At 49.4% G+C, this 21,046-nt stretch overlaps 1 long non-coding RNA gene across 1 annotated transcript in view; it reads left to right on the top strand.

Moving 5' to 3' along the window:
• The first annotated feature begins 681 nt into the window (after window positions 1–681).
• Window positions 682–21,046, top strand: part of LOC141264175 (uncharacterized) — a 109,553-nt gene continuing 89,188 nt past the window's right edge. The window contains exon 1 of the long non-coding RNA XR_012319818.1: window positions 682–1,172. This is a non-coding gene — a long non-coding RNA (uncharacterized lncRNA). The remainder of the gene's footprint in view (window positions 1,173–21,046) is intronic.

Raw genomic sequence — 21,046 nt, 5'->3', positions numbered from 1 at the left:
CAGCATCATGCTATGGGGGTGTTTTTCAGCTGCAGGGACATGGTTGGAATTGAAGGAAACATGAATGTTGCCAAGTGCAGAGATATCCTTTATGAAAACCTCTTCCAGAGTGCTCTGGACCTCAGACTTGGCCATGACCCTAAGCACACAGCTAAAATAACAAAGGAGTGGCTTCAGTACAACTTTGTGACCATTCTTGACTGACCCAGCCAGAGCCCTGACCTAAACCCAATTGAGCATCTCTGGAGAGACCTGAAAATGGCTGTCCACCAACGTTCACCATCCAACCTGAGGGAACTGGAGAGGATCTGCAAGGAAGAATGGCAGAGGATCCCCAAATTCAGGTGTGAAAAACTTGTTGCATCATCCCAAGAAGACTCATGTCTGTACTAGCTCAAAAGGGGGCTTCTACTCAATACTGAGCAAAGGGTCTGAATACTTATGACCATGTGATATTTCAGTTTTTCTTTTTTAATAAATTTGCAAAAATTTCTACATTTCTGTTTTTTTTCAGTCAAGATGGGGTGCAGAGTGGACTTTAATGAGAAAAAAAAATGAACTTTTTAGAATTTACCAAATGGCTGCAATGAAACAAAGAGTGAAAAATTTAAAGGGGTCTGAATACTTTCCGTACACACTGTACTTATTATCTAAATACTTACGGCTACACCCTTCATTGAGAGTAGTGCTAGTCAAGTGAATCTCATGCAGACATGAAATAACCACTATAAGATACTCTAGGCTTCATTTATCTATGGATTTATACAGCAATTGTTTGTTCTGCGCAGTATTCAGCAGCGTTTTATTAATCATCATTTTCCCATTGTCACTGTGCCAAGGAGCATGAAGAACATTGCAGACTCCTGCAGATAACAATGCCGCCTTTTCACTTGAAAGCTTTATTATTGCTATTAGAGGCCTCCAGAAATCACCATGATGAAAGGAAAAACAGAGTTATTTTCAGATGTCCAAGGTAAACTATTACACTGTAAATCGGAATCACTGCGGAGCTTGCGAAAAAGACCCACAGCAGAAGACGTGTCCCAGATGCGAGAAATAACAATAAGCTTTGTTTTTTCATCGACCCGGCTGAAAGGTATTCTACATTTTAGAAAATTCAAAAGAAAATTGACATTCCGCCGACATAATAGCCCCATTATTTACAGACATGGGTAAGTAAGTGATGACTGTTGTAATTGTTATGTAACTAATATGGGAAAATGGATGAGTACCTGTGCTCCAGAAAATTCTGGGATTGTTTGGGTAAAGAGACGTAATGGAAAGTTTTAGTTAAGCGAATCGCTTTGAGCTTCGACCCAATTTTTGGGGGATATGATTAAAAGAGGTTAGAAAAATAAACAAATTAATACTTCCTTGGCCATCTTGTGCGCTGACTAGGCTGCATCGTCATGATCTAGTCAGTGCAGGAGGCGCTAAAGAAGTAAAAAATAGCCCAGTGTCTGCGCGGCAGGATAGGTGATGGTCGGGCGAGTATAATTTTTTGTTTTTGCATACGTTTATTATGCCCTAGAGTCCAGTATTATTTATTAAGTTTGCTTACAAAGCACCAACATATTCCACAGCTCAGAGTCTAAATTCCCCATCATTGATTCTTTGGAAGGACATAGAGACTCCATGCAAATGTTGGCTTGGTGAGATTTTAACCCAGGTCTCCAGCACTACAAAACAAGAGCGCTAACCACTGAGCCACCAAGTATAATACTGTGCATCCGATTCACATCGAATTAATTTAATGCGAATCAAAATTCCAAGTCAAATTTGAGTGATCTGCCTAATTTAAAGTTTAGAAGATTCGCTCATGGCTAGAATTAATATTTGACTGTTTTGTGAATACAGCTCCTAGGCAGACCTATGTGTTTCCATAGTTAAATTAGTATTCCCATCTCATAAAGTGGTGGCATAGACATGGTTCAAGTGCTGGGATCAACCAAGAAAGTAGGGTCTGCAATGCTGATTCGCTGCTGCATTCCATCCCAAGTATCATCTGCACAGCGACGCTCCTGGCCACCCAATTTTGCAGGGATGAGAAACACATTCACCTGAATGATGCGCTGCAAGTAGTCGGGAGGGCTGCTGTGCAGGAAAAAAATTGTGAACAAGATGCAAAATCAGCAATGAGCTTCTTCCTTCTGAGGATGGATACCTATGCATCCCTTTCTTCCTTGCATTCGTGGGGGCCCTGGTCTACCTTCCGCCTCCAATTGTCTTTAACCAAGGCTTGAAGAAGGGGGTTCAGGAGGAAAGGTGTAAGCCACAGGGCAGATTCACATGTACTCCCTCTGTAGCAATACCAGGAGGTGGTGGTGGTGGGGGGTTCTGCCTGCTCCCCAGCTTGCTCTTTTAGGATTGGACTCGGCTGTGACAATATTTTGGTTATGGATGGTCTGCCTCCTGGTTCCTCCCCACACCAAATATGTAGAGGAGGAAGCGGGTATTTATATTGGCAGTCGGGCACAGCCCATAGCACAGTGGCACTTCACTGGATCCTGCTATGGCAGTAGTGCTACTACACCAAACTGTCTGACAAATGACAAAAAAATTGGGGACCTGATCCAGTTAGTGAGCTGCACCTTATCAATGAGGCACCCTCACACTTTGAGAAGCATTGGCATACATTATAGCAGGACTACATGATCTGTAATTTTCTATTATTACACATTTAGATTTGTAAATTCATATTTGGATATACAGTATACCTCCTGCGTTGTCACTGGCTCAGACTGCCGTTTTCCGTCTCCACACAGCAACTCTACCCAGTGGCATAACTAGAGTCTGATGGGCCCTAGTGCAGAATTTGGACCGGGGCCCCCATCTGCATGTTGGTCAAATGTATGGACCCTTTTAGCATTCAGTCCTAAGACGTGCATGTTCACCCCCCATGTAATAATGTCCCCCATCCTGACTCCTTTCTGTAATAATATTCCCCATCCTGTGCCCCTTCCAGGAATAATGTCTCTCATCCTGGGCCCCTCCCAGCAATAATGCCCCCCCATCCTAGGACTCATGCTATAACAGTGTCCCCTATCCTGGACCCCATCTTTGTATAGTGCACCCCGTTCTGGGCCCTTCCAGTAATAATGTTCCCCATTCTGGACCTCATCCATAACAATATCCCCCATCCTGGGCCTCTTCCTGGTATAATGTTCCCCATCCTGTACTAATGTCTCGCATCCTGGGCTCCTTCCTATAATAATGTCCTCCATCCTGGGCAACTTCCAGTAATAATGTCCCATCCTGGGTCCTTTCCATAATAATGTCCTCCATCCTGAGCACTTCCAGTAATAATGTCCTCAATCCTGGGTCCAAACCTATAACAATTTTCCTCATCCTGGGCCCCTTCCTGGTAAAAAGTCCTCAATCCTTGGCCCCTCCCTGGTATAATGTCCCCCATCCTGGTACAATGTCCCCCATCCTGGGCCCCTTCCTAGCAAAGTGTCCTCCATCCTTGTCTCTCCCTGGTATAATGTCCCCCATCCTGGTACAATGCCCCCCATCCTGGGCCCCATTCTATAACAATGTTCCCCATACTGAGCCCCTTCCTAGTATAGTGTCCTCCATCCTTGGTCTCTCCCTGATATAATGTCCCCCATCCTGGTACAATGCCCCCTATCCTGGGCCCCATTCTATAACAATGTCCCCCAACCTGGGCCCCTTCCTGTTATAATGCCTCAAGCATTGAGGAATGATTCTTTTCACTTAAGAGCTCTGGGGCCCATCAAGTGATCTGTGGTCACAGCTACATATTCACGTGACTTATTGCAGACAATGAAGCTATTCATATCATTCATAGTCTGCACTGCACCAGATTTATTACATTGATGACATTAATATTAGTGTGTGAGTAAATACTTACAGTATATATACTGCAGGCTGCCACAGAAATAATCTACTATATAATCGGCTTATCCCGTCTGTCTGTCCATTAAGGAAATCCCGCGTCGCTGATTGGTCCGGCCGCAGCCAATCAGCGACGCGGGATTTCAGAACAAGATGGCGGCCGTTAGTGGCTCATCTGCCGCACGGAGGTCAGCGGCGATGTAGCCGGGAGATGACCGGCGCTAGTCGGTCATCTCCCGGCTTCTCGCAGCAGAAGTACCCCGACCGGCAGCCTAGGCGGCGCCGCTTCCCGGTCCTCCCTTCACACTTGCCGTCTGGAGATCAGCGGTCCTAGCCGCTGATCTCCCGACGGTAGCCGCATGGAGGTCAGCGGCGATGCAGCCGGGAGAAGTACCCGCACAGGCAGCGCCGCTCCCCGGTCCTCACTAACACGGTTCGCCGGCTGCAACCAATCAGCGATATTGGCGCCAAATTTAAACACCGCTGTGCTGATCTGCTTATGTCACGACTATTTGCGGCTGCAGCCAAGGGGTCTCCTGTTTCGCGTTCCACGGTGAGTGATGGGCTGTGGGCGGGGTTATCCCCCATCCCGTCACACCCGGCATCCACCGCACGCGCATTCATTGACAGAGCGCGCGGTGGATGCTGGGTGTGACACGATGGGGGATAACCCCGCCCACAGCCCATCATTCACCGTGGTACGCGGAACAGGAGACCCCTGGCTGCAGCCGCAAATAGTCGTGATGTAAGCGGAAGCAAGAGCCGGCTACAGCCGGGGGAATTACGTGCTGGCTGTGCGTGGTCAGCGATGTTGTCACAAGCAGTATTGACAACATAACGTAATTACAAAATTCATTAGGGGCCCCGGGGGGATACATTGGGGGGTTAATTTAAAGTAGTGCACAACCCATTTAAACACAGCTTCGCTGATTAGTTGCACCCGGTCGGCCGCATACATATTCTAGAATACCCGATGCGTTAGAATCGGGCCACCATCTAGTATCTTATATTTACACAATAAAGAATAGAGAAGAATAATACAAAAATAATTTTCTGAGACTCTTCTTTTTTTTCATTTTCTTTTCTCTCCCTTATCCTCTCTTGTTCCCTTTCTCTCCCATTCTTTCTTTCACACACTGTTTCTCTCACTCTCATTCTCTATCTTTCATTCTCTTTCTCATTGTTTTTTTAATTCTCTTTCTCTAAAATATTATTCTCAAGTAGTCTCTTGAGCAGAACACAATTCTGCAGACTCCTTACAGTCTCCAGTCCTTACTTTATGGTTTCTGGCAGGGTGGTCACTCCTTCTTGAGAAATATTTCTGGGGAGTAGCAGAACTGTAGTATTAGTAGAACTATAAAGCTCAGCACAAGTTCTGCTGTAACACATTCAGCCATTAATGATTTGTACTGAGTTACACTGTTCTCATTAAATTTGCATATAGAGATAACAGGGCATTTGAACAAGCACACATCTGTGGACAGTGAGAGTCATGATGCTGGGTGCCAGGGATTGTGATTCTACAGGATTGACAAGAACAGATTAACAAGGGGATGAGAGTGAGGGGGAAGGAGGTAAGTAGCTAGCTGCTGTATTTAAATAAATAGGCTGGAGAGAGCTGACTGATATGTTAAGAGTTAACCCCTCTCCTGGAATGTAACTATTGCTCACTCGATCAGTGTTTGGGCTGCGCTCCATGGAAACCAGCTGTACATTATGACAGATAAAAGCTGTCATTGCAGGAGAATGAAAGCAGATAGAAAAAGCCATTCTATTGAAAACTTGCTTATTTTCATACTGTATCTAATTAAAGCAATTTAATAACTTAAGAATATCCCATTTAAGCTGCATTTACACTGGCAGAAAATCCATCGCATTGTAAGGTCAACAACCCATCATTCACAATAATCTTGTAATATGAATGGGTTGAGCGACTACATAATGTGTATAAAAATGGTCGTTCATCGTGCATGAAATCATTTAGGCAATTGAAAAAAATCTCATTCAACTTTTGAAAATTGTGTATTGTAAATGGAGATTGTTCGCTCGTTCAACGATTTCACCAACAAAAAAGAGGAGTGGAAATTTAAGTACTAAAAAGGGTTGATTGTGTTTCAAGTCAATAAATAGTTCAGTAGCAGTTGGAGAGAGAACATGTTTGTGATTATCGATAACGTTTTCGCATTGCTAATTCTATTACATTTTCTATGTATGTTGTCAGCGGAAATGTTTGCATAATAATTTATGAATTCATGTATTCGAAATAAATTGTATCACTTATGGGATTTGAACGTTGATCAGAAATACTCTTCAGCAGTTGAGTAACATGAAGCTCATGATCCTCAATGCAAAATTTCCAACCAGGCCCCTGACTATCGTGAGTCTGGAATAATATTGGTATTCTAATATGGGCCAAAGAGACCAATTGGGCCCCTTAGGGTCCAGGGCCTGGGTGCAGCTGCAAACCCCTGCACCTATTCTAGCTACGACACTGCACTTCAGATTATCTGTCTGTGTGAACACACAGCAAGATGTTTGATGTTAACATGCAACGATTCAACCATTTCAATCACTTGTCTGACATTGTTTGCTAGATGTGAGTTACGATCGCATCGTTCATCGATTAATCGATTATCTGCTAATGTAAACAAACCTTAAGAATAAAAGGATTGTCCAGTTTAGAAAACCTACTTTCATGGACACTGTTAGGTAATTAAGAGACACAATTTTTTAGGACCATCATCAGATGACCAAAGTGGACAGTCGTTACAATAAAGGTCTCTTGATCTGGAGGACCTTCACGACACAGATGACCCATTGGTTTGAATGGGCAGTGTGTAATGCTTTATTTCACCTATGGAGGCACTGCAGGGAAATTGAACACTTACTACCAGATGATTGTAAGTGTCTCGGCAACCTTTTGTAAATTGACCCTTCCAATAATTAAAGATTATACAAGGTTCCGACATGGAGAACCCCTTCAAGAAGGTGCAGAGAAGTAAATATCTGCTGGTTATGGCAGGGGTCTGTATTTTGGAGGTCTGTATTTGTTCAGCAGGTCTATTGAAGGTTCTCCTATTAGTTTGGGACATGGTGAAGGGATATGCGCTGTTTGTGATTCAAGGTCCATTAGGTTAGGATGTGTTCTATACATAATAGGATGGGGAATGAGGTATGAAAAAAATGGTGTTTTTCAAAAGTTGGCAACTATGACTAGAGCGGATTATGATGCCTACTACATGAGAAAACAGCAAGGATTGGGGCACGGGGATACATTTTTTTATTTGACCCAGGTCATCCAATATAGCTCTTTGATGCCAGGTGTTGGAGCTACCATCGTCACTTTATGTGGAGAGCCCAGATTTTTCCTCATTTTCTCATACTGCTGGAAATCTTCTGTTCTGTGATGCCCACAATTTCTGAACAAGACTCTACATATACCTTTGTTTGTGGATCCCATCCAGTAAATGTGGGCACATGTAGTCCTTGGCTACAGCTGACATCAATAAATAGTTCTGAGATGATATTTCCAACTGGCATGGGTTCATAGATGTAAATCTAGAACAATAAATTGGGCAATCTACTGTACATTGGATCAAAGGTTGTAAATATTTTTCTTATATCTGTTTCTGAAAAATCTGGGTGTCAAGTAATAGTCCGACCTGTGCAAATTCAGACGTTTGAGAACGCTGGGTGACAATGTGGCACCCTGCTGTTCACAGGTACCACAGGACCCAGGGTGCATGGATGGACTTCTCCACAAGAGGCCCTCATTACATACAAACACCTCCACCCTTCCACCTCACACCACCAGAGGGAGCCCGTTAGGGATATATATATGGAGGGTGGAGCCAGGCAGTCAGTTAGTTGTTTTAGTCAGTCAGACAGAGTCAGAGAGTCTGAGAGCGTGCTGACGCTGAGAGCAGCGAAGACGCTGCATGTCTGCTGCTGAGTTCTGAGGGCCCTGAGTGTGGCCGAAGGCAAGAGGAGAAAGGAGAGAGGAGTTTAGGGGGCAGAGGAGCATCATAGGCTCACCCCAGAATACAAACCGGACACCGGGTCCGCGCCTACAGGGTCCTTTATACCCAGTAGGGATCACCGGCATTCCAGGAGGACTACAAGTCCCTGGCAGACCTGAAGCTAAACCCATTACAGGACCAGGAACCACAAAGGCCCCTACGTCCAGGGATAGTGGTTTCCAGCAGAAGGTCCTACTACCGAGCGACAGGTGAAGGAACAGCACGACACATAAGCTAGGCCCAGTTGCAGGCTGGCCAGGAGCATACAGAGAGGCAGACACGGACCAGGAGGCCTTATACCCGCTCACTGGGGAGAAGTCCTGAAGTGCACCCATCCTACTGAGTACCCTGGACCGTACCTGACATCCCCACCAGTAAAGGTATTGAAGCGAATCCCCTGTCTCTGTCAGTTACTCCTGCTGCGCCATCCTGCCTGCACTACAAGCCCCAGCATCACCACCCACCATCAAACTCCACACTGCCCCGGGGGCCCGCTCCACCTGTGGGGAGCAGAAACATCCCAGCTGCCATCCCATCACCCCCCGGAGGTCTGCAGCAGCGCTGGTAATCCTTACCAGGTACCACAGGTGGCGTCACAAACTATTTACTTTATTTTTATTTCTATCCAAGTTCCAATCCCCTTTTTCAAGAGTGACCCCAGGGTACGGGCCCGGGAGCCGACTACCGCGACACCCCCAAACCAGGCAAAGGCCCGGGTACCGAGTCGTCCCCATTCCCTGGGCGCGTCATACTCTTCATGGCGTCACGAACAGGATTTCGTGCCCGTTGCCACCGGGTACTGTGCGCCTTAAAGAACTGTGTCGCATACCATGGTGAGGTTTTCTCGCCAATTGCCGCTGTTTCCCACCATTGCCCGCCATTTTCGAGTCGCCGCGCAGGAAGAAGAGGGGCGTAACCGCGGGAATCGGAGAGGCGTGACTGCTGGAAGCGCGCGAAGCTCAAGCCCCGCCTCGCGCTCTGACGCAGCACCAGGAAGTGTCAGGTCCTGGAAGGAGACCGTAGTCTGCGGAGCTGCGGCCTACCCGATTAAAGAAGCAGGAGGTAGGCTACGGTTCACTAGGGGGGGCGCAACCATGGCCGACGACCAGCAAGCCGCCGGAGCACCAGTTAACGCTCCTGATGCTCAACTTGCGGCCGGCGCAGCTCATGCCGGAGCGGCTGCCCCACCAGCAGGGGTCGTGACTCCCTTGATGAGCAAAATGGCTTCCCCAGTATGATGGCAAACCAGACACCCTGTCTGGATTCAAAAGGAAAATATGCGGTGTACTGGATATGTACTCAATGACTGGTAAACAGAGAGTCGCTGTTGTGCTGGGACAATTGACTTGTGCCGCAGAGCGGGAAGTTGAAACCTGGCCAGCCGCAGACCAGGAATCAGTATCCATTATCTTTAAGAGACTGCAAACTGTCTTTGAAAACCGCACTGAGACAGATCTCCGGATGAGGTTCTACCACTGTACCCAGAAACCTGAGGACAGTATCCGGGACTATGCCTGGCGCTTACAGGAAGCCCTGCGGGCCCTGAAACAGGTTAGTCCAGCCAGCATGCAAGATGAGAGTAAAATGCTGACAGAACAATTCATCCGGGGGTTGAGGTCCCAGGAGGAGAGCAGAACCGTACGGTGGTGGGCCTTAGATCATCCAGATGCCACCTTTGACACCCTGAAGGACATGGCTATTAGGGGTCTACAGCCCCTGGAAACATCAGGGACTGCTATCCAGAGTTACCAGGGTGGGGCCACCCCAGTGGCCGCAGCACCCACTGCTCCATTATTGACGGCTGAAACAAAGATGCAAACAGTGCCCCCTAGCGAGCTGGACAACCTGCGCTCTGAAGTGCATCAGCTGAGTAAAACCCTGGCCACTGTCCTGAGCACCCTGCAGCTACAGGCGGAACCCGAGCCGGAAGGAAGGATCCTACTCGCCGACAGTCCTGAGGATGTCCCCTGGATGAGGAGAAGAAGGAGGACGACACCACCCCGTAGGAGGACGACACCACCCCGTAGGAGGACAACGCCACCCCGTGGGAGGACCAACGACCAACGTCGCCCTCCAGGAGACTTCATCTGCTACCGCTGCCACAAGGCAGACCACACCGCGCAGAACTGTCCTTTAAACGGGCAAACCCTGGGGCCGAGGGCCGACACCCAGGATTAAATCAACCAGGCCCATCAAGCTGGTACCATCGGTTTGTAGGAGGAAGGCCTTTCCTGTCCATCATGCTGGACGGTATAGCAACACCTGCATTACTGGACACCGGCTCACAGGTAACCATCATACCTGATGTCCTCTACAAAAGGTACTGGTCCATAGATGAACTCCACCCGCCAGCCCCGAACCTCTCTGTGTATGCCTCTAATGGCCTTCCTCTTAACCTAGTAGGGGTTAAGGATGTGACAGTGAAGGTGGGGAGAGTGGAACTAAAGGACCAAGGACTAATTGTCATAGAATCTAACCCTGGTGATACAGACTTGTATATGATACTTGGTACAAATATTGTTGGTAACTGTTTGGGAGAAGTGTTGTTTTTGCTCCAACAGAGTGCTGACACTGCCAAACCAGGGCAGAGGAAGGTGCTCCAGAGAGAGATTCGAGCCCTCTTGTACCAGCAACAGGTAAAGCTAACAGGTGGTGAGATTGGTAATGTATGGGTGACAGACCAGATACCCATTGTGATTCCCCCAATGAGTGAGATGCTGATTTGGTGTAGAGCAGCAATAGGTCTCAAGGGACAGAACTACCAGGCGGTAGTGGAGCCCATTAGCTCAGAGCACAGACCTACACTCTTAACTGCTAGAGGGGTAGTTGACGTACGCAATGGGAGGGTGCCCGTACGACTCCTAAATTGTGGGGAGGAGGAAGTCAAATTGCCAAGGTATGCCACTGTTGCTAGATTGTATACTGTGAATGATGATGCCATACACACAGTGGAATCCTTGACCCCACCAGATGCAGTGGAGGACAACGACTCCGAAGCTCAGCTGGATGATTGGTGTCAACAGCTCCATGTTGGGACTGACGCCACTCCTGTCCATCAAAAACACGGTGTTTTACAGAGTGGTTCAGGAATATGAACAAGTGTTTAGTAAACACCCACTTGACTTTGGAAGGGTTAAAGGGGTACAACACCACATACCCACCGGTAACCATCCACCCATTAAGGAGCGTTACCGACCCATACCACCAGCACATTATCAGAAAGCCAAGGAAATGTTGCATGACATGAAAAAGGCAGGGGTAGTAAGGGATAGCTGTAGCCCTTGGGCAGCTCCCCTGGTCCTGGTCAGGAAAAAGGACGGTAGCATGAGGATGTGTGTAGATTATAGACAGATTAATCGCATAACACATAAAGATGCATACCCTTTGCACCGTATAGAGGAATCCCTGGCTGCACTAAAATCTGCCAATTACTTCTCTACACTGGATCTCACTAGTGGGTACTGGCAAGTCTCTATTGCTGAGGAAGACCGGGAGAAGACGGCCTTCACCACCCCGATGGGACTGTGCGAGTTCAACAGTATGCCGTTTGGACTCTGCAATGCACCCGGAACGTTCCAGAGGCTGATGGAGTGTTGCTTGGGACACCGGAACTTCGAGACAGTGCTGCTGTACCTGGATGACGTTATCGTGTACACGAGGATGTATGAGGACCATCTGAAGCACCTGGCAGAGGTATTTGAAGCATTGTCCCGGTATGGGATGAAACTAAAGCCTTCTAAATTCAACTTGCTCAAGCAGAAGGTTCAGTACCTGGGGCACGTAGTCAGCTCGGAGGGAGTAGCACCAGACCCGGAGAAGGTCACTGCCATCCAGAAGTGGCCTGAACTGAGAAGCATCAAAGAAGTACGGCAATTCCTGGGACTGATCGGGTACTACAGGAGGTTCATAAAGGACTATACCAAAAAGGTAGCACCTCTACAAGACCTCCTGGTAGGACAGTTCAAAAGAGGAAAGAGTCCCCCATTCCAGTGGGGCAAAGAACAGGCTGAATCCTTTGCAGTAATGAAGGAAATCCTGGCTTACCGTGACTACAGCCAGCCGTTCCTGCTGTTCACCGATGACAGCAACGAGGGACTGGGAGCTGTGTTGTCCCAGAAGCAAAATGGAAGAGAGAAGGTAATTGCGTATGCCAGTAGGAAGCTACGCCCTACCGAGAGGAACCCGGAGAACTACAGTTCCTTTAAGCTGGAGTTCCTGGCCTTGGTCTGGGCTATCACTGAAAGATTCAAGCATTACCTAGCCTCAACTAAGTTTACAGCTTTTACTGACAACAATCCCTTGACACACCTGGAGACAGCCAGGTTGGGAGCCATGGAACAGCGTTGGGTGGCCAGACTGTCAAATTATCAGTTCACCATCAAGTACTGGGCAGGTCACAAGAACACCAATACTGATGCCCTGTCAAGGATGCCTCACCAGTCAGACACCGAGGATGAAGTGAATGATTTAGAGGAAGTTGAATTACCTGCTTTCCACCGAAGCGGAGTGGTCCATGAGCAACACGTCACCAGAAGACGTCAGGGAAGGACGCTGAATCCTCTACCCCACCACAGTTGGAAGGAGACTCAAGACAGTGACCCGGTTGTCAGCCTCATCAAAAGCCTGATCACCCAGGAAGGTTCTCACCTGGAGAAGTATGCTCCTCCACAAGCCAAGCAACTGTGGAATGAAAGAAGCCGGCTGTTTATCTACAGAGAGAAGCTGTGCAGAAGATATGTCAACCCCAAGACCCATGAAATGGTGTGGCAGATTGTTGCACCCAGGACGGATATCCAGATGGTGTTGGAAGCCTACCACGATCAAGCAGGTCACTGTGGCTGGAAGAAGCTGGAAACCCTGCTGAAGGACCGGTTCTACTGGGTTGGAATGCGGAGCTCCATAGAGAGGTGGTGCCAGAATTGTGGGCCCTGTAGCCTCAGAAGAAAAGACTATGGCAGCCATAAAGCACCCTTGCAGTCCATCAAGACAAGCCAGCCCCTGGAGATCGTCGCTCTGGATCACGTCAAGCTGTCACCCAGCAGGTCAGGCTACTCCTATGCCCTGACCATGGTGGATCACTATTCCCGGTTCCTGGTGGTAGCCCCTGTCAAGGACCTGACAGCAGAGACTGCAGCAAGAATGTTCCAAGCATACTTCTGCAGGCCCCATGGATACCCGGACAAAGTGCTGACGGATCAAGGCCCTGCCTTTGAAGCCGAGCTGTTTAAAGAATTCTGCCACCTGTACGGGTGCAAAAAGATCCGGACTACGCCGTACCACCCTCAGACCAATGGTTTGTGTGAGAAAATGAACAACATCGTCATAGACCTGCTGAAAACCTTACCCTTGGAAGAAAGAAATCAGTGGCCAGACAAACTACCTGACCTGGTAGATCTGTACAATCACATACCTGTGAATTCTACAAATTGTACTGCAGCGTACCTCATGAGAGCAAGACCTGGGAAATTGCCCATGGACCTGGAACTCGGAGTGGTAGAACCGGAAGCAGATATGTCCACTGAAGACAATCGGCAAGAGCAGTACAGGAGAGTACAGGCCTGTGTCGAAGACAGTCTGAACAGAGTAAGGGAAAGACAGGAAGAACAGTACAATAAACATGCACCAGCAGAACCCTTGGCACCTGGAGAGATAGTGCTAAAGCGGAAGAGAAGAAGTCACAAGCTCGATGACCAGTGGGAAAGAGAGTCCTACACAGTGCTGAACTCCAAATTTGACAACAGTAAAACCTGCCTGATTAGCAAAGATGGAGGTAAAACAACTGCAACAGTCTCAAGAGACCATCTGAAAGTGTGCCCAGGTCTACTGAAGACAACGGAAGAAGTACCTCCTATAGCACCGGAAGAACCCAAGGAAGACGTGCTTCACACAGTTCTAGAAGATTTCCCTGCGGACTGGCCTCAACTTGATGGAGCAGTGATTATACCCGTAATACACCTCTATCAGCCACAAGAAGAACCTGTGAGCGCTCTGGAAGAACCTGCTCAAGAACAGGAAGAGTCCCCAGTAAGAGGAGGATCACCCGTTGAAACAAAGCCTGAAGGCCCAGTGGACAGTGTACTTGCGAGTCCCATAGAGAGATTAAGGCAGTTCTATAATCTACCAGCACGTACACCTGCTAGATTAACAGAAAGGGTATGCACAGACACTAGTGACACCCCAGTGCTACGAAGGTCCACACGCAGCACACAAGGACAAATCCCTGCCAGGTTTAGGGAATAAGCACAAAGTGCCTACCATGTAAATAGTTACCCAGTTGGGTATTGCCTATTATTTATTGTATAAACTGTCAATAATATGTGTGCATTTAGTTACCCGTCAGGGTACAAAGACTTGTAGGCTGAGGACTGTGAGCAGCCAAAAACTGTCTTGTATATAGTTTGCACTTATCAAAGTGCCCTGTAAATGATCACAGAACAAAAACCCGTTTGGCGTGGCCGAAGACGTGGTCCAGCACCTGGATCACTTATGCCCTGTAGCCACGCCCAGGGCCTACGTTGAGGCTTTTCAGGCGGGTCCCTCATGTTTCTCCCTGTTACACTTTCATCGGTGAAATGGATACCTGGTTACGGGACATACTGTAACTCTATTATAATTGTTATTTTTGTTATTGTTGTTAACCTGTTTTGCAAAATGCAGGAGTACTGAACTGTACTAGGGGGGGATGTGGCACCCTGCTGTTCACAGGTACCACAGGACCCAGGATGCATGAATGGACTTCTCCACAAGAGGCCCTCATTACATACAAACACCTCCACCTCACACCACCAGAGGGAGCCTGTTAGAGATATATATATGGAGGGTGGAGCCAGGCAGTCAGTTAGTTGTTTTAGTCAGTCAGACAGAGTCAGAGAGTCTGAGAGCGTGCTGACGCTGAGAGCAGCGAAGACGCAGCACGTCTGCTGCTGAGTTCTGAGGGCCCCGAGTGTGGCCGAAGGCAAGAGGAGAAAGGAGAGAGGAGTTTAGGGGGCAGAGGAGCATCATAGGCTCACCCCAGAATACAAACCGGACACCGGGTCCGCGCCTACAGGGTCCTTTATACCCAGTAGGGATCACCGGCATTCCAGGAGGACTACAAGTCCCTGGCAGACCTGAAGCTAAACCCATTACAGGACCAGGAACCACGAAGGCCCCGACGTGCAGGGATAGTGGTTTCCAGCAGAAGGTCCTACTACCGAGCGACAGGTGAAGGAACAGCACGACACATAAGCTAGGCCTAGTTGCAGGCTGCCAGGAGCATACAGAGAGGCAGACACGGGCCAGGAGGCCTTATACCCGCTCACTGGGGAGAAGTCCTGAAGTGCACCCTTCCTACCGAGTACCCTGGACCGTACCTGACATCCGCACCAGTAAAGGTATTGAAGCGAATCCCCTGTCTCTGTCAGTTACTCCTGCTGCGCCATCCTGCCTGCACTACAAGCCCCAGCATCACCACCCACCATCAAACTCCACACTGCCCCGGGGGCCCGCTCCACCTGTGGGGAGCAGAAACATCCCAGCTGCCATCCCATCACCCCCCGGAGGTCTGCAGCAGCGCTGGTAATCCTTACCAGGTACCACAGGTGGCGTCACAAACTATTTACTTTATTTTTATTTCTATCCAAGTTCCAATCCCCTTTTTCAAGAGTGACCCCAGGGTACGGGCCCGGGAGCCGACCACCGCGACACCTCCAAACCAGGCAAAGGCCCGGGTACCGAGTCGTCCCCATCCCCTGGGCGCGTCAACAACCCTTGTGAGAGTTATAATGGCTGCCATACTGATCGTCACCCACCTTTGCCCCATAAGCAGAATTTCTGATTTTTATTCCATTTCTTGATGCCTCTGTTTCCAGTTAGCTGTTCTTTAGTTATATCTGTCTCTGTGACGGATGACTAATAGGGGCTGGGAAATTTCCAAAGTTGGGCACCCAGAAAATCATAGTCAACAGAAGACAAAGTGGCACAATGTTTCCTTGCGCCTGTGATGACTTTTTCCTTACAAAAGCAAAGAATCACAGCATTCAGGCAATGGACAGATTATTGGGCATTCATGCTATCAATGGGTGTTAAGAAAATTTGGTGAACTTGATGACTGCTTTTAAAGGAGATTGGCCATATTGGTCAACGCTCAGTTTTTCCAAAAAGGCTACAACTAAAAAATACTTAAAAGATGGTTTATAGTTCATGGTATCATCACAGACTTTGATGACCCATGGTTGTGATAAGTTACCAATGTCTGATTGTTAAAAGGAAGTGGCTGAAACGTAAGCAAAATTTAGTGCTACTTATATACATATATTCATGTACTGGCCATTCATGCAGCTATTTTGAAATAGCCAAACAAAAAAACGCCAGGAGTCAAGGTGGAACACTACATTCCTAGCACAACTACCATATTTGACAACAATTTGGAATTTGCAGAGACTTTCCCGATTCTTTGTATACAATTCAGGCAAATTTGGGACTGTCTAGAGAAGAGGAGCGCACCAAAAAGTGGGGCATTTTTGAGGCACTCACGAGTGGAATTAGGCGTAGAACTTAACTGCCCCTATTACACTACCAGTCATTTTGGTAAGGATGCTCTACCACTTTAATTTCTCAATTATTGACAGTTGGGTCCCCAGCTTTTGGACATTGGTAACATATCCTAGGGATATGCCACCAATGTGTAGAAATGACAAACTCTTCAATGTGCTAGGAGACACAACGGTTTACTAGGTGTGTTAATACTTCAATCTAGCAATCAGCTGACCTAGGGTCATGACTAGAGGCGTAAGTGCTCTTGGCCAACCTGGTCATTTGTCCGCATGTTAGATGTCGGAGAAGGGGGGGGGGGGGGCGCCAATAAGCCATTTTTGTAAGGATACTCTACCACTTTAATTTCTCAATTATTGACAGTTGGGCCAACCGGTTTTCGGACATTGGTAACATATCCTGGGGTTTTGCTACCAATGTGTAGAAAGGTCAAACCCTTCAATGTACTAGGAGACACAACGGTTTCTCGGGGCTGTTACTACTCCAATCTAGGAATCAGCTGACCTAGGTTCATTACTAGAGGCATAATGTTATGCACACGCCCGGGCTAAGCGGCGTGTGCGTGTGATTGGTAGTGATTCCACTGGACCATGAACCGGAGAGTGCCTGGAGGGGCGTAACTAAGTATCTGGCCGATCCGACCAAGATGGCACGACGGCATACGACGCCAGTGCACCAGGGAGAAACCGGGCAGAGGGACCAGGTGCTACTCCAGGTCAAACTCCGGACACGGGGGTTGACCCACACAGGGATTACTGGAACAGGCTGGTAGGCTGGCACACAGACTGGTGGGTATAGGCAGGCACGACTGGTATGCAGGCAGGCGGGTAAGCAGGCAGGGGGGTACAGGCAAGCACAGCTAGAGTGCAGACAGGGAGGCACTAGCAGGTAGGAACACAGGCGGGATAGGACCCAGTACACACTGGGACTCAGGAACATTACAGGCAGAGGGGTACAGGCAGGGCAGGACAGGACTGCCGGAGCAGCGGGCAGAAGCAGGGCAGGACAGGACTGCCGGAGCAGCGGGCAGAAGCAGGGCAGGACAGGACTGCCGGAGCAGCGGGCAGAAGCAGGGCAGGACAGGACTGCCGGAGCAGCGGGCAGAAGCAGGGCAGGAGCGGAGCAAGGCTGCCGGAGCAGAACGGACAGGACTCTGTTCACACGGAACGGACAGGACTCTGTTCACACGGAACAGACAGGAAGGGAAAGGCAGAGCCAGATACCCACAGGGTACTTGCAGTGAAGTAGCGAGGGGACCACAAACTCACAAACGGGAGTACAGAGACAACAAGCAGGAGTTAGGTACGAGTTCAGACTCTGCAGAAAAAGGAAGGGAACGGACATAGAGGCAAAACAGGTAAAGGATAGGAGAGAGTTCAGACTGGAACTGAGTGTACGGAGGAGACCGACACTGCAGCGGGATACAGGAGCGGGTCTGGGAATACTGCCCCCAGAGAGGCGGGACGAACAGGCAAGGAGCGTGTTCAGACAGGACAGACAAGATACAGGAGCGGGTCTAGGTAATCGGCCCCTAGAAGGCGGGAGGAACAGGCTAGGAGCGTGTTCAGACAGGACAGACAAGAGAACACAGAAAGGACTCAGTTCAGACACGGGAACTAATACCGCAAAGCAGGAGACATACAGGACTCAGTTCAGACACGGGAGCTGATACCGCAAAGCAGGAGACATACAGGACTCAGTTCAGACACGGGAACTAATACCGCAAAGCAGGAGACATACAGGACTCAGTTCAGACACGGGAACTAATACCGCAAAGCAGGAGACATACAGGAGTCAGTTCAGACAGGCCTGGAAATACAGCCTCCAGGAAAGGCAGACAAGGAAACAAAGAACGGGACCTGGCACCTTCAGAGTGCAAGCACGCACTGAAGGAAACACTATGCTCAGGCAGGGATAGAAGGGAGCTGCTGAGCTATATACCAAGTGACAGACAGCAATAGGCTGAGGACGCACAAGGGGCGTGACCCACAGCAGGTACAAAAAGCAGGAAGTGATCGGGCGCCGCCCTTAAGCAGCAGAAACAGACACAAACAGACAGCATGGAGGGAAGCCAGAGAGACATTCTGGACAGGAGATCAAGTGCGCTCTCTTGCACAGTGGGAGATGGACCACCATGCAAGGACGCCGCCAGGTATGTTACAGTACCTCCCCCCTTACGCCCCCTCTTCTTCAGGCCTGCCAGAATCTTCCGCAGGGAATTCGAGGACCAGTCGTTCACTGGGTTGGGGGGGGACAGAGACTTGAGAGTAATCTCTGCTTCGAGGTACATCTTGTCAAGCTCACAGAAAGAAATAGACGGGTTATCAGGTACATAATGAGGAAAAGTCACTGTCTCCTTGTTATCTGGTGGTATCCCGGAGGATTCAGGAAACAACTGGAGGTCCTCCGCCGGGTCAGAAGAGTGCAGAGGCTCAGAGAAAAAAACTGCTTCAGAGTACACTAGGTCGGACTCACTGGAGGAAGCAGGCGAGGTATCGGGTACCGAGTATAGGAAAGTCTCTGTCCATTCACCACCAGGTGGCACCCCGAAGGGTTCTGGAGACAGCTGGCGGTCCTCCGCCTGGTCAGAGGGGTGTAGAGACTCACGGGTAACCTCTGCTTCAGAGTACACTAGGTCGGACTCACTGGACGAAGCAAGCGAGGTATCAGATCCAGGATATAGGAAAGTCTCTGTCCATTCACCACCAGGTGGCACCCCAAAGGATTTTGAACACAACTGGAGGTCCTCCGCCTGGTCGGAGGGGTGTAGAGACTCGGGAGTAACCTCTGCTTCGGAGTACACTAGGTTGGACTCACTGGACGAAGCGAGCGAGGTATCAGGTACAGAGTATAGGAGAGTCTCTGTCCTTTCGCTACCAGGTAGCACCCCGAAGGGTTCAGGAGACAACTGGAGATCCTCCGCCTGGTCGGAGGGGTGTAGAGACTCGGAGGTAACTACCACTTTGGGGTACCCATTGTCAGGCTCACAGGACGAAGCGGACAAAGTATTGAGTACCGGGTGTAGAGAAGTCTCTCTCCATTTGTCATCGAGTGGTATCCCGGAGGATTCAGGAGGCAACAGGGGATCCTCCGCCAGGTAGTAGAGGTGCACAGACTCAGAGGTAACCACAGCTTTGGAGCATCCTTGGACATGCACACCGGTTAAAGAGAGAGAAGCATCTGATGCCGGGTGCAGGAAGTTCTCCTGTGTGGAGTCTGGATGGGCAGAAGTCTCTTCGGGCAGGAGAACTGGTGCACTACCCACGCACACTACCCATTGGGGTTTCTCCGGGATACAGGGAGATGAAGCTTCAGTAGGGACTTCAAGGTTGGGGTCAGGAGGTCTCAGGGAGGACAGACCCTGGCGTGACGGCTTGCCTCTAAGTCTAGCACGTCTGGACTGCCTCTTGAGGTTGAGAGAAGTATTCCGGAAAGCGTAGTCACCCTGTGAGGATTCTGGGTGGGCAGTAGTCTCATTGGGCTGGAGGACTATTGCGCTACCCACACACATTACCCATCGGGGCTGCTCCGGGATATTGGGAGGTGAAGCTTCAGCAGGAGCCTCCGGGTTAGGATCATCGAAGACCATTAGAAAGGCCACCAGGAAGGCCATTAGGTCCAGGAGGATCGGATCCTGTGTTTCATATAGGGGGTTGATCCATTCCAAGGCATCACCCGCCAGGTAAGACATCATAAAGGCCACTTTAGCCCAATCGGAAGGAAAATAGAGAGGGTAGGCCTTAAAGTGTAGCATGCATTGCTCCACAAATGCACGACACTGTCTTGGATCCCCATAGTAACGTGGCGGATCCGCAGGAACGAGAGCTGATAGATCCATCTGGACGGTGCGTAATTTCGCCTGGAACTCAGCTAAGAGAAAAAAAAATTATTTATTTATTTTAATGCATATATTCGCTGGAAAACTTCTCAGAGAGCGAAGGCCGTGGGGCTCAACGGGAACCATGGCCTGAGCATGCTGTTATGCACACGCCCGGGCTAAGCGGCGTGTGCGTGTGATTGGTAGTGATTCCACTTGACCATGAACCGGAGAGTGCCTGGAGGGGCGTAACTAAGTATCTGGCCGATCCGACCAAGATGGCACGACGGCATACGACGCCAGTGCACCAGGGAGAAACCGGGCAGAGGGACCAGGTGCTACTCCAGGTCAAACTCCGGACACGGGGGTTGACCCACACAGGGATTACTGGAACAGGCTGGTAGGCTGGCACACAGACTGGTGGGTATAGGCAGGCACGACTGGTATGCAGGCAGGCGGGTAAGCAGGCAGGGGGGTACAGGCAAGCACAGCTAGAGTGCAGACAGGGAGGCACTAGCAGGTAGAAACACAGGCGGGATAGGACCCAGTACACACTGGGACTCAGGAACATTACAGGCAGAGGGGTACAGGCAGGGCAGGACAGGACTGCCGGAGCAGCGGGCAGAAGCAGGGCAGGACAGGACTGCCGGAGCAGCGGGCAGAAGCAGGGCAGGACAGGACTGCCGGAGCAGCGGGCAGAAGCAGGGCAGGACAGGACTGCCGGAGCAGCGGGCAGAAGCAGGGCAGGAGCGGAGCAAGGCTGCCGGAGCAGAACGGACAGGACTCTGTTCACATGGAACGGACAGGACTCTGTTCACAC

This window comes from Phyllobates terribilis, unplaced genomic scaffold (assembly GCF_046119375.1).
Source record: "Phyllobates terribilis strain yellow unplaced genomic scaffold, ASM4611937v1 Scaffold_4__5_contigs__length_816908805, whole genome shotgun sequence".
NCBI classification, from domain to species: Eukaryota; Metazoa; Chordata; class Amphibia; order Anura; family Dendrobatidae; genus Phyllobates; species Phyllobates terribilis.
The sequence above is the reverse complement of the archived record's forward strand: the minus strand, read 5'-3'. Positions and strand labels throughout refer to the sequence as shown.